Source organism: Gorilla gorilla, chromosome 5 (assembly GCF_029281585.2).
Source record: "Gorilla gorilla gorilla isolate KB3781 chromosome 5, NHGRI_mGorGor1-v2.1_pri, whole genome shotgun sequence".
In the NCBI taxonomy this organism is placed as follows: Eukaryota; Metazoa; Chordata; class Mammalia; order Primates; family Hominidae; genus Gorilla; species Gorilla gorilla.
This window is the reverse complement of record NC_073229.2, coordinates 139,952,046-139,967,226: the sequence shown is the minus strand read 5'-3', so window position 1 is coordinate 139,967,226 and position 15,181 is coordinate 139,952,046.

Genomic DNA, 15,181 nt, shown 5'->3' with positions numbered 1-15,181 from the left:
ATTTGTATTAATACCTTTTCTAAAAGAAATACAGAACCACAGATTCCTCTTTAGATGGCATTAAACTTCGAAGAACAATAAAATAGGAAAAGTGGAAGTAGGAATTTGTGCATGTTATTCTACTTTGGTTGCTAACTTTTTAATTGACTCTTTAGAGATGGATAGTTATAACATGAGAGGCTTGTCATTATTCTTTTCTCTGTGTTTTCTGATGTAAACAGAAGTGAAATTGCAAGACAGTCTATTTCAGGCTTCAAACAGAAGAACCAGTACAGCAGTAAAAGGTATATGATTCTTCCGTCGATCAGATGAGTATGTATAGCACTTTCTCTTCCATGCAGTCCCACCGCTGAACTAGTCGAAGGCCAGTTTAATGACCTCTCACCCTACGTGGCCCAATGGCTTGAAATTGATGCCAGATTTTCTTTCTCCACTGGATTAGCATGGCATCTTGTTCGTGTTTTGTATGCCATGAAGTAATTCTACTCTGTATGATATACACCCTTGTGTTAATCTTGCTTATTCCCTCTGCTTTTGCTCACTGCGCTTTTGTCACACTGGTCTTCTTTCTATTCCTTAAACATGCCAGGTCTGTGCCTGACTTAGGGCCTTTATTTTGCCTATTTCTTTTGTTTTGTTTTGTTTTGAGACAGAGTCTTGCTCTGTCGCCCAGGCTGGAGTGCGGTGGCGCGATCTCGGCTCACTGCAAGCTACGCCTCCCAGGTTCACACTATTCTCCTGCCTCAGCCTCCAGAGTAGCTGGGACTACAGGCACCCGCCACCGCGCCCGGCTAATTTTTTGTATTTTTTAGTAGAGACGGGGTTTCACCGTGGTCTCAATCTCTTTCCTGACCTCGTGATCCGCCCGCCTCGGCCTCCCAAAGTACTGGGATTAAAGGCGTGAGCCACTGCGCCCGGCCTATTTTGCCTATTTCTTGTGCCTGGTATGCTTTCACCCTTACCTTTGCTTGCTCAGCTTCTTCTTGTCATTCAGATGCCACCTTAAATGTAATTGGTTCTGAGAGGCCTTCCCTGACCATCTGTATTAGGGCACTCCAAAGAAACAGAACCAATACAATATATAGATAGGCAGATATATGAGATGGGGTTTATTAGGGGAATTGGCTCATGATTATGAAGGCTGAGAAGTTCCAAGGTAGGCCGTCTACAAGCTGGAGAACCACAGAGGCCGGTAGTGTGACTCAGTCCCAATCTAAAGGCCTCAGAACCAGGGAAGCCAAGGCTGAAAACTTGAGACCTGGGGCAAGTCACGTAATCCAGAGGCTGAAGATCCTACGGTTCTGATATTCAAGGCCAAGAGAAGGATGCCCCAGATCCAGGAAAGAGAAAGTGAATTCACCTTTCCCCTGCTTTTTTGTTCCATCTGGGCCCTCGCACAATTGGATCGTGACCACCGACATTAAAGGCAGATATTCCCTACTCAATCCACCAACTCACATGCCAATCTCATGTGGACACAATAAAAAATAATGCTTTACCAGCTATCTAGGTATCCCTTAATCTAGTCACATTGACACTTAAAATTAACCAGAACACCATCCAAACTCAAGTATGCACCCACTGGCTCCCATCTTACCTTAAGTTATCTTCACAAGTAACACTTTCTGCTATTTTAAAATTTATATTATTTATATGTGTATTTGTTCATTTATCCTTCATTGCCTCCACTAGAATGTAAATGAACAAATATATAAATAATATAAATTTTAAAATATGAGAAAGTGTTACCTGTGAAGATAATTTAAACAAGGTAAGGTGAACCTTATCTATCTTGTTCACCATAGTACCACAGGCCCAGCACATGTCACAGAGTTGGCCCTTGATACCCACGTATTAAATGTTGATAGAATGAAGAATGAATGTGTATTGAATTGAGTTGTTTTGGAAGGCATCCTTTGCAGCTCCAACCCTTTAAACTATGGATCTTGGTTTATAAAGGAATATGTGGATTTGGGTGTTTCTTTTGGCAAGTACTGATCAGCCTACTGAGTGATGCCACAGCTGGAGGGTAATAGTTTGCCTTATGCCAGATTGAAGTGTTTCATATAATCCTCACCTGATCCACCCATAATTCTTGGCATGTGGAGTGTAGAGTGAGGAAGTAATGATACCAGAATTTATGTTTACCAACTACCATGCACTAGTATAATATTCTATGGAAATTATACTGATAAACAGCCTGATTGAAAATTCTCTTAATCCACCTTTCTAGAAATATAAACGCAAACAAGCAAGCAAGAAAAATAAAAACAACAACAACAACATAAACCTTACTACTAAGTTCCTGATATTGAAAAGTCTATAGTCATAATTTTCTAGTTGTAAATGTTATTCAATCAATAATGTGATCTAAAAGCTATCCTCAGTAAGAGTTGATTAAAATGAAGCTCTGTGGCAGGTAGAATTTGAAGTAGACTTTGCCACTACTATTAGTCCTGTGATTATGTTGTTTTACATGCCAAAAGGGATTTTGCAGATATATAGTCAGAGGACCTTAAGAAAGAGGGATTATTGAAGTGGGCCTAATCTGATCACATGAGCCCTTTAATGGCATAGTGGTGGTAGCAGAAGTTAGAGAGATCCAAAGCGTATATAGGACTTGCCCCATTGTGGCTTTGAAGATAAGAGCGTAAGAAGGAATTTTGGTGACCTCTAAAAAGAGAGAGCAGTCCTCAGCAAGAAAATGGGATCTCAGTCCTACAGCCACAAGGAACTGGATGCCAATTATCTGTTCCTCATGTCATACTGATTGCAATTCCTTTGTATATATATCCAGTAATGGGATGGCTGGATAATATGATAGGTATAATTTTTGAGGAAACTCCATACTGTGACACCACACAATGGCTGTACCAATCTAGAGTCTTACTAACAATGTGTAAGTGTTCTCTTTTCTCCATATCATTGCCAACACTTATCTTTTGTCTTTTTGATAATAGCCATCCTAACAGCTGTGAGGTGATATCTCATGGTGGTTTTAATTTGCATTTTTCTGATAGGGATATTGAACATCTTTTCATATACCTGTTGATCATTTGTATGTCTTCTTTTGAGAAATGTTTATTCAGGTCCTTTGCCCATTTTAAATTGGATTATTTTCTTGTTATTGAGTTGCTTTTGTTTCTGATATATGTAGGATAATAACCCCTTATCAGATGTATGGCTTGCAATTTTTTCTCCTATTCTGTAGGTTGTCTCTTCAGTTTTCTGGCTATGCAAAAGCTTTTTAGTTTGACACATTCTCACTTCTCTATTTTTGCTTTTGTTGCTTATGTTTTGGGGTTCATATAAAAATAATCATTTCCCAGACCGTTGTCATAGGCTTTTCCCCCTTCGTTTTATTCTAGTAGTTTTATAGTTCCAGCTCTCATGTTTAAGTCCTCAATCCATTTTGATTTGGTTAATTTATGGTGTGAGATAAGGGTTTAATTTCATTTTTCTTCATGTAGATATCCAGTTTCCCCAACATCATTTATTGAAAAGGCAATTCTTTATCATTGTATGTTCTTGGCATTTCTGTCAAAAATCAATTGACTGTAAATGCATAGTTTATTTCTGGGTTCTATATTCTGTTCCATTGTTCTATGTGTGTAAGCCAGGCACAGAAAGACAATCATCAGCCATGCTGTTTTGAATATTATATGTCTGTAGTATATTTTTTAGTCAGGTAGTTTGTTCTTTTTGCTCAGGATCACTTTGGCTCTTTGAGCTCATTTGTAGGTCCATACAAATTTTAAGATTGTTTTTCTATCTTTGTGAAAAATTTCCTGGAATTTTGATAAGGATAGCACTGAATCTGTAGATTGCTTTGGCCAGTATGGACACTTTAACTATATGAATTCTTTCAGTATATAACATAGAATATCTTTCCATTTATTTGTGTCTTCTTCAATTTCTTTCATCAATGTTTTGTAATTTTTGGTGTACAGGTTTTTCACTTCCTTGGTTAAGTTTATTCCTAAGAATTTTATACATTTTTTGTAGCTATTGTTAATGGAATTTTAAAAATTTCTTTTTTGAATAGTTTCTTGTTGGTATATAGAGATGCTACTGATTTTTGTATGTTGATTTTGTGTCCTGCAACTTTACTGAATTTCTTTTATTAGTCCTGACAATTTTTTGGTGGAGTGTTTAGGGTTTTCTCTCCATAAGATTATGTCATCTGCAAGCAGGGACAATTTAACCTTTCTCTTTGGAATTCATAAACCTTTTATTTCTTTCTATTGCCTAGGTTATCTGCCTGGGACTTTCAGTGCTATGTTGAATAGAAATGGTGATATTGGGCATCCTTATCCTTGTCTTGTTTCTTAGAGGAAAACCTTTCCATTTTTCACCGTTGAGTATGATGCTAGCTGTGGGTTTGCCACGTATGACCTTTACTGTGTTGAGATACAGTCCTACTATACCTAATTTGTTAAGGTTTTTTTTTTTTTTTATCATGGAAGTATGGCAAATTTTGTCAAATGCTTTTTTCATGCATCTATTGAGATGATCATATAGTTTTTATCTTTTATTTTGTTAATGTGGCATATCACATTTATAGATTGTCATATGTTAATCCATCCTTTCATTCTGGGATAAATCCCACTTGATCATGATGAATGATCTCCCAGCAACAATTTTTACATCATCCCTTTTCTCCCGTTCTATCTGTTGCCCATGTCTACTTCTACTTCCAACCTCTCCTCAAAGTGTCCTAGCTCTTTACCAGTGTTCGCCTCGTGTTCTCCTTTCCTCTGTCTTTCTTCCTGATTCTCCATTCAAGCAACAGATAACCTTAGTGGAGCATGGGAAGGGAGAAGAGACTTGAAGCAGGGCAAATCAGAATCCTCTTTAGTAGCAGAAATTTACTCTAAGGCTGGGAGATTTTATTTGTTCTTAATTTTTAATTCCATCACAGATGTTTACCAATAGTACCCAATCCAATAAAGGAAAACCAAAAAGTAACTTTCAGACTCTTTGTGTAAAATTTTAGAGGAAGGAAGCATAATATTTCTAAACCTGTGGCCACAGGTGTAGTATTCCTTGGGAGCAGGACGTTTATTAAAGATTGCTATGTGGCTGTGAAAGTGAAGAAAAGGAAGAAGAATTGGCTGGGGAGAAGTCGTACCATGATCACTCCCTATAATTGCATTAGCTGACCCTATAAGGAGCTCTGGAGCTGACCGTGATGGTCTTTTAGAGCTTTCAGTAGGGCTAAAGGAGCAGGATTTCTGCATTCCTACATTGATGTGTGAATGTCAGCCATTGCTGAAAGAAGATGTAACTTTAAACAAGGCAGCTTTCTTCAGCTAAGGCAATCTTTAAAGAGAACTAATGATTAAATATCATCTTCTGTTAGCATTCCCAGTAGCTGGGGGAACAAGTTCTTCTTTCCTAAAGAGGGATCTAGGCTGTGCATCAGTGCATCCACTACATGCTATGTCATTTGTCTACCAGAGATGTACTCAGAAAATATGTTATTAACTGCCACTTGCATGGAATCTCAACAGAGCTTTATTATGGGATACTCTAGAGAACTCAGACTGTCAAGGGAAATTTGTGGAACAGCTTACCTCTGCTGATATAGAGTAGCATATGAGAGGCTACTTCAAGGTTGGAATGGGGAAATTAGCAAGTTAGGGATGTAAATAAATGTGGCCTGGGTCTGAAGTTCAGGGACTTAAAAGCCATTAAGTAGCACTACTTCTGCAGCTGGAAAGGTCACAGAAGATAGAGGGTAATGGCTCTAATATTGGAGAATGTTCTTTCTTTCATGGCTTCTCAGGTGATTCCTGTGTTTTCACAGCAATTTCCCATTTAAAAAAAGCAAGGATTTGTGTTCAGGAGAGGTGTCTATTTGTCATCACCATTAACTGGAGTAGTGGGTGCTGAATAATAAATATATCCTCCTCTGCCTTATCCCACTTCCCTGAAAGATTTGTTTAGAAGATCGAATGACTTTCATTGTTTGAAAAATTGTGTGCCCTAGAATATTGAGTGAAAGAGGTCTAAATGTTTTCTCACAGAGCTATCAGAACACACGCCATAATTAATGGTTCTGTTAACCGATTTCCTTGTTCAATTATGAGCTGCATTGGGGCAGAGAGCAGGTCTCTGTTATTCTCCGTCTGTACTGACCACCATTCCAAGCAGAAAATAGATTCTTGCCAATGTTTGTTGAATGATTACATGAGTTAATAAGTGAATAAACAGATATTCTATAGTGTTGCTATGGTCTAATTGTTTTCTTCATGAAAATTTAAAATTATTTTACTAGCTGGATCCCAGCTTCCTGCACAGCAGACACACCTGTATTAGAGCTTAATACCATAACAGACCATGTCTGTTGTGTATATAATTTAGTTGGGAGTGGAGTATCTTTCCTTAAAGACCATCTGCATATTTTAAGAGCAGGGGTAGCTTGTGTAGTTTAAGCCTCCAGACTCTAATTCAATTAGGTACCAGAGTGAAAGGTGCTGTAATGGGAATCTAATCAGGCCATCAATATTGGTAAAAGTGGTAATCAGTCAGCACGGCCACATCAGCCTGAGGAACAGAAAGTGCGTGTGTTCAACATTTATTTAACAGGAAGGCCATCATGTTGCAGTAGCACATGTAGGCCGTAGCTCTGGGGACCACAGTAAAAAAGGAAATTTGAATGAAAATGGAAAGGCCAAATTCTTCAGGAAAGAACTGGCAGCAAATATAAACTAGACAAAAATGAATAACCATATGTAAGTAGCATTGGAATTCTTGAGACTAGAGTGATGGTAGTGTGGTGGCTCTGTAACCTCTTGAGAAAAGATTGATAGGTCTTTAGAAAAGGATGTAGACACATGACTATGACACATAGAGAAGTTCCCTCTGCTGAGAAGGTGGTCCTTCCTTTAGAAACTATTTTCCAAGGAATATAAAATATGTTAGGGGCTTATGTCTTTCTCTCCCACTTTATACTACACTGATGAGATGCTGTTGGTATTTGTCTATATATTTCTAAATAACATGCTTATTGTATTAGCCCATTTTCACAATGCAGTAAAGAACTACCTGAGACTGGGTAATTTATAAACAAGAGATTTAATTGAGTTACAGTTCTACATGGCTGGGGAGGCCTCATAAAACTTAAAATCATGGCAGAAGGTGAAGGGGAAGCAAGGAATGTCTTACATTGCAGCAGTAGAGAGAGAGAGCCTGGGGGAACTGCCAAACAATTTTAAACCATCAGACCTTGTGAGAACTCACTTACTTTCATGAGAACAGCATGATGGAAACAGCCCCATGATCCAATCGCCTCCTACCAAGTCCCTCCCTCGGCACATGGGGATTACATTTTGAGATGAGATTTGGGTGGGGACACAGAGCCAAACCATATCACTTATATTCCTCCCCTCTGGCCCTCCACCTGCTGTTAAAGTTTTAGTTCCTATCTACTTACTTTCAGCTATAGAAGATGAGGAGTTAACCCTTTTTCACTTTTCTGGCCCATCACACACATGTATACACACTTACATGTATATATACACACTTATTGTACATGTATACATGTATACAAGCATACATGTATACACACTTATTGTAATTTTGGTTAGGATAATACACAATGTTTATGTTATTTCAATTATGTTACAAAATTCACAATTAAGCCAAAAGTAACTACTCAATGGCAAAAACTGTAATTGCTTTTGCACCAACCTAATAGTACACTATGAAAACTTCCTTTCCTGCCCATATTATGGCCCCACCGTCTCCTCACCATGATAGTATTTGTTAAGTTTTTCTTTCATCTACCAATTTTCTTTGCAACTGTTAAAAATCTCCTGCCAACATATTCAAACACATTAAGTATCCTATCAATTGCATTTTCTTGAAAGTGTTTTCACCTGGGACTTGTGACCTGCTGCAAATTGGCCAATTGTTTCCCAGTCTGCTGAAGAGTTATCTTGCAATTTTTCTTAATATTTTGCCTTCTTTCTTGGCTTAATCTCCATTTCCTGGATTTCATGTCTTGCTCTTCCTAGGTTTCACTTCCTCATTTTGATAGATCACGTCCTCTAGTAACTTCCTAAGAACAGATATATGGGAGATGAATTTTTAGAGAACTTGAATATTTGAAAATGTCTTTATTTTAACCTTGGTGTTAATTGTTGATTTGGTTGGATTTGTATATTGGAAATAATTTTTATTCAGATCGCTGTTGAAAAGTCTCATAATAATCTGATTTTTCATTCTTTGCATAAAACCTGTTTTACTTTCTCTAGAAGCATGTCATCTGATCTTTTCCATAAAGTTATGAAATATCGTGATGATGTGCATTGGTATAAATTGCTTTTTGTTTTTTAGACAGGGTCTTGCTCTGTTGTTCAGGCTGGCATGCAGTGGCACAATCTTGGCTCACTGCAGACTCAACCTCCTGGGCTCAAGTGATCCTCCCACCTCTGCCTCTCAAGTAATGGGGAATACAGGTGTGTGCCACAACACCTGGCTATGTGGTATTTTTGTTTTGTTTTGTTTTGTTGTTTTGTTTTTAGTTTTTGTAGAGACAGGGTCTTGCTATGTTGCCCAGGCTGGTCTTGAACTCTTGGGCCCAAGTGATCCACCCACTTAGGCCTCCCAAAGTGCTGGGATTAAAGGTGTGAGCAATTACACCTGGCCTGAATCTATTTTTAACCATGGTGCTGGGCTCTTGGCAGGCCTTTCCAATAAGGCAACTTGCATCCTCATTTCTGAGAAAATTTCTTGAAATGGTTATTTGAAGCCTTGCTTCCCTTCATTTTCTTTGTTCTTTCCTTTTGAAACTCTTTGTATCTGGATGTTGGTCTTCCTGGAGTGATCCATTAATTTTATTGTGTTTTCTCTATTTCTATATTTTTGTTATACATTCTTTATCTTCTAAATGTTCTGTTAAGATTTTATTTTCATTTTTGCTGTCATATTTTGCATTTCCAAGAGCTCTTTTTGTTCTCTAAGTACCATTTTCCCTTTCTAAAATAGCTTTCACTTCTTTCTTCACAAGTGTAATGCCTTTTCTTATTCCTTTCTAGCTAACATGGATAATATTTTCAAATTTTTTTTTAATCTGTATAGTTTCTGTTTCCTTCATGTTGCTGTGTCTGTTCTTTTATTCTTTTGGTTATCATCATTCATATTAGATGTTTCCTCATATATGTGGTGGTTTCTGCTTCATATTTAAAAATCGGACAATAACAATTGGATTGAAGCCCTGTGCATGTGAATGGGCCTCCTTAATTGTGGTCCTCACTTTATCATGATCAGGCTGACCCTTGCCTTAAGTAACTCAGCAACCCCAAATGTTAATTTCTTTCAGTGTTTTCTCTTGGACTGCTCAGATTTCCAAAACAAGTCTTTTCCAGCTTCTTGACTGGAGAGTTTATATCTGGTTGCAGCATTCTGAGAGCCTTAGACAGAACCTTCCTCCTTCCCCAAATTGAACTATATCTGTGGTTGGTGTTCGGCCAAACTAAGGCTTTCTTTTACCTTTCCAGAAAATACAACTCCAATCTTCTCCCAGGGTTAGAGAGTGACAGTGGCTTGCATTTGTGTGGAGGCTTGTTTTTCAGACTTTCAACCAGACCTTGTTTTAGCTTCATCTTTATTTTGGCATCCCCGGATACCTGGAACCACCAATTACTGAGACTTCATGTTCTGAAATAGTTTTTCTCCTTAGCTTTTCTGACTAGGGACTTGGGATTTTTTTTTTAATCTCAGATTTTCAATGCCAGTTACCACTCATCCATCTGCTTTTCAGTTTTCAAAACTCTTCGGCTCTTATATCCTCTTCCTTTCACTTTGCCCCAGTAGGTTTATGCCTTTTAAAAAAATTCACTTGCAGTCATTTTAGAACTAAATCCCTGTGGTCAATACACATATTTAGCAATAAGTTTTCAGCTATTTTACTACATCTTGTTATAAGTTATTTGTAAAACTACAGCTAAGGTAACTTCTGAACAAAATTTATAATCCATGATGATGTTAGAGATCACTGAGGAAATAAATGAATTCCTCTTTGATTTTATTACTCTACAGACAAGGGAAAGAGAATAAAAATGACTTTATATTTATCCTATGATACACTATACTTGTATTTCTGTTGCTGATACATTCTTTTTTAGTGAAATAAAGTATCTAAGTCTCACCTCCTAGCCACATTAGAACCAAGACTATCTTGGATGGGGTCCATGTCAGGGGAGTTGGTGCTTGGAATTGAGTCTTAGAGGCTGCAAATTAAGGTAAAGTATTTTAATTTAGGTAGCTAGCATCAAAGGAAAATAAGAGAAAGGGTGAACATGGGAGGTAAAATTCTTATTAAACATTAAGAGTCAAAATCAGTTAAGCTAAAAGCTAATTTGAAGTCCATGGGTAGAAAACTAGTCTGGGAATATATAAAAAATGCTTTAAGTCATATTATAAAGTTTAAATGTTAAATATAGACAAAGGGGGCATTTTAAAAATACGGTCAGTTTTTAATGACATTTAGAATATGGAACTAAATTTCCAAGGGTCATTCAGAAAACCCTGGCCAGAAAGCTTAGTATCAGGAACCAGGCAGATCTCAAGCCTTATAGAAACAAAAAGATTGTTGTGGATGAATTTGCAGAGTTTGAGATTCTCTTAGTATTGGCTGTTGGATGCACAGGAGGGTTTGCTTTAAAAGCATACAGGAAGACATATTATCACTTCTCAGCTGCTTCTCAATGCTTATCTGAATGAGAACAGGTTCATGATGTCTCTTTAGGGCACTCTTGAACATAAAATGTATTTAGACCTTAGCACCACAGTTGGTAGAGATAGAAAAGGAACACAAGGCTCGTAGAACAAGGGCAGGAGAAACCTATCCTGACTCTGAAGGGTAGCCTTTGAGGGACTGTTGAGCTATACCATGCACAATTCATTTATGTATTTACTCATTAATTCTTTCAGTGAATACTTATTTATTCATCTCTACCTGCCAGACACTATACTAGATACTGGAGATGCAGTAGTGAGCAGGATGTACTCTTCTTTCTTTGAAGACCTTATACTCTTTCAAAGAACTCAGATGCAGATCAAGCAAGTATTACACTGGAGATTCAATCAGCAGATAGGAGAATAATAAACAAAGTCCAGGGAGGAAGTGATATTTAAAATGACACAAGCTGGTGGCAGCATCATGGACTAAGAGATCATTCCATTCACATCAGAATGGATGCTCAGAAAATAGGCTCATTTACTCATTTCTTCATCCCTTCACATTTACTTACTGAACATCTTACAGTGTACCAGGCACTATGCTAGGGATCAGCATATCAAAGATAGGCTGTTTAGTAAGATATACCTGAGATAATGTGGTTCTGCCCCCAAAGAGCATGCAGGAACATAAATAAACAGTTATAATATAGTGTGAGAAGTGCTCCAGTAGAGTTACTACAGGCTGCATGTGAATATTTAGGAGTGACCCTTAAACTAAACCTTGGAAGTCGGGGAAGATTTCTTGGAGGAAATGGGATTTATGCTGATACCTGAATGATGCAAAGTTCTGAAGAATGTTTCCCTCCACCCAAGATGGGGTGCTACCAGAGTCAGAAGGGAATACAAATTCTGGCCAGAAAATGGTAGGTGTTCATGTGCAGTTTCAATCGTGGTGAAAACTGAGGTCAATGTAGGAAAATTGATGCAAATAGGTGACATCAAGCATGTTACTTTTCCTTTCTGTGCCTCAGTTTCCTCATTTACAAAATGAGAACTATAATGGAATCTCTTCTATGTGGTTATGGTGAGGATCAAAGAAATGATATAAGTAAAACACTTAGAACAGTAGCTGGGTCTTATAAGTACTCAATAAATTTTAGTTAATTATTATTACTAGTAATATCAACTGGCTCCAAAACATGTGAGGTAAGGAAAACCTATGCCTCAAAGATTCTGTGGATTCCCAGAGGTTGTTCCTGGAATGCTGGGTGCCAGAGCCAGGGTAGTAAGAGTAATACTAGATCTTCTAAGGTTGCAAGCTAACATGACTCATATTTTGTTTCCTTCAGGATTGGCTTATAACAGAAAATGGAGGCTCAGTATGACAACATTAACCAAGAAAAACATACCAGTGTGTCTTAGTCAGCTCAGGATACTATAACAAAATATTATAGACTGGGTGGCTTAACAACAAATATTTATTTTTCATGGTTTTAGAGGCTGAGAAGTCCAAGGTCAAAGAATCAGCAGAAGTATTAGTCTTTTCTCACACTGCTAATAAAGATACACCCAAGAATGGGTAATTTATAAAGGAAAGAGGTTTAAATGACTCGTAGTTCCACAAGGCTGGGGAGGCCTCACAATCATGGTGGAAGGCAAAGGAGGAGCAAAGAGATGTCTTACATGGTGACAGGCAAGAGAGCTTGTGCAGGGGAACTCTCATTTATAAAACCATTATATCCCGTGAGACTTATTCACTACCACGAGAACAGTATGGGGGAAACCACCCCCATGATACAATTATCTCCACCTGATCCCTCCCTTGACATGCGGGGATTATTACAATTCAAGGTAAGATTTGGGTGGGGACATAGCCAAACCATATGAGCAGAGTTTGTTCTTGGTGAGGGCCCTCTTTTGGCTTGCAAACAGCCATCTTCTTGCTGTGTCCTCACCTGGTGTCTCTTCTTATAGGGGCATTAATCTTCTCTTGGGGGCTCCACTCTAATGATGTCATCTAAAAACCTAATTACATTCCAAAGGCCCCACCACCTAATACCATCATATTGAGGATTTGAGCTTCAATACATGAATTTGGGGTGACAAAAATATTTAGCCCATAACAGAATACCATTGTGGGCCAGGTACCATTTTTGTTGTTGGGATACATTGAAAAAAAAGATGTGCAGAGCTATCCCTGAGAAAGCCAAATTATATTTTATATTTCCAGGTCAGGGCATGGGGCTGATGAAATACTCATTGACAAATAAATATATAAAAGGGAGCATCGGTATCTTAATGTGAAGTAATGGGAAAGGGAACTCTGCTCAGCTAGAGTGCTCTATGCCAGGGAAAAAGAGCATTGCAGACGGAAGAAGGAATGATTGTGCCAAAGATCCTCAGATGGTTAGTGGTTATTCATGATAGTAGGAGGTGAGGAAGGAAGACATGGGCCTCAGAAATTTAGTTTTTGTAGCATTGTTCAAAGGTTGATTGGATGTCCCTTTTAGAAGATAAATTAAATGCTTATGTAGATTACCTTTGCAAACCATAAGACATGTTCTGCTCTACTGGGACTCCACAGAATATACCTGTCTCATGCCTCAGAACTTTGACAAGTGGTGCTCTCTCTGGGATACTCCTTTCTTGTCTGCCATACAGTCAGATATTTTGTCCAAGACCTAATTCATGTATTTCTTGACAATTTTTTTTACCTAGACCTATACTAGATAATTTAGGATGGCAAAAATACAAGTAACACCAATTCTCTGCTTCCAAAAGCATACAATCTAGTTAGAGAACAATATAGGGCACATTACTAAAAAGAGCAATGGAAATTTGGGCAAGAGGATTCTGAAATTTCCCTTCTTCTGCTCCTTTTCCTAACAGTAATGTAGCCACTTGGTTAATGTGGCCCTGGCAATGTAGTATAGTTCCCCGAAAGAAAATGAAACTGATGTTACCCAAGATACACTTTAACTTACACCTTTCAAACTTTCATAAACAGAACATGAGGCTTTATAGATTTCTTAGGCAGTACAGTGCAAATAAATCTGTTATATGCTCTTACCATTTCAATATAATGACTAAAAGACCGGGTCCAGCCAGGAGTGGTGGCTCATCCCTATAATCCCAGCACTTTGGGACATCAAGGTAGGAGGAATACTTGAGGCCAGGAGTTCAAGACTAGCCTGGGCAATGCAACAAGTCTCCATCTCTGCAAAAAGAAAATTCTAAAAAGTAAAATAAAAAACCAGGTTCAGAAAAGGTAACACTGAGTAAGGGTACTTTGTGAAAATTCTAAGTGTTTAAACAGGCATTTGATGAGACTTTTGGAAAACAACTACAACAAAGGAAAAATCTATGTAAATGATGTCAGCCCAGCCTGTTTGAAAACTGTAAAAACAAGTCTGGTCTGTATCAAAGTGAAGTCAAAGGAGTTGCTTGGGGGACTTTGATAAACTCTGCTTTCCCCGTAACCTTAACCCTAACCCTAACCCAATTCCGAAATATACATTTGCAGTAATGTGCTTGTTAGAGTAAGTCCTGCTTCAAATCATATCCCCAGCTTCCAACTAAATAGCTGTCCATAAACTTTTTAAATAGAAATTCTGGAGCTGACACTGAGTCTGCATAGCATAAAACTTATGAAAGAATTTGTCTCAGCAGAAAGCTCTGCAGCGTTTCCTGATGACGAGGATTCAAAAACCAACTTACCTACCAAAGCAGGTTTTGATGGATAAATCTAGTTTGTTTTGGAAACAAATGTCTTCTAGAAAGTCTGTTTACTGCTTGAAAGTTGTATTTATTGCCATTTTATTGTTTTTTTGTTAACCCCATACTTTATGTAAGACCTTTGTTTTGCCAAACAAGTTTTGCTGACCGTGGTACTTTTTAGTCATATATCATAACTTTGACGATAGAGGAACAATTACTAAATGTCCAACTTTTTCCAGATAATTTAGGAAGTAGGTAGGCGCAGATTTACAAGTATAGAGTGGCCGTTTAGAACAGCTTGTGCATAATTGATATGGCAGTTGACCCCCAGCCCTCTCCTTTGAGTCTTACTCCATAATTCTATCCTTTTGTCAAAGCATGAGTAAACAATATAGAATAATTTAAAATGGAGGACAAAGAAGTGAGTTTACCTTGTACCCAACACAGCAAATAACTTGAAGAAATGTCTTAGATATTTTGGTTTTCATGAAGAACCTCTGAAGCTGCGTGGCTCACTAGGGATTCTCCCTCTCAATCACTGACCACCCCCTTATCTCTCCCACACCCCTCAGGGTTCAGTACAGTTATTTCTCTATTTTCCTGCTTATGGATAGACTCTTCTATCCTAGGAAATCCAGGCAAATCCTGTAGTGGCAGACACTTAGCCTACCTTTGTAGTGTGACACCTCCCCTACCTGGTTACCTACGGGTGTATGGTAGCTGCTTGAACTCTGAAGGCCTGGTGGTGAGTCAAGGCCATGGTACCCAACCAGGG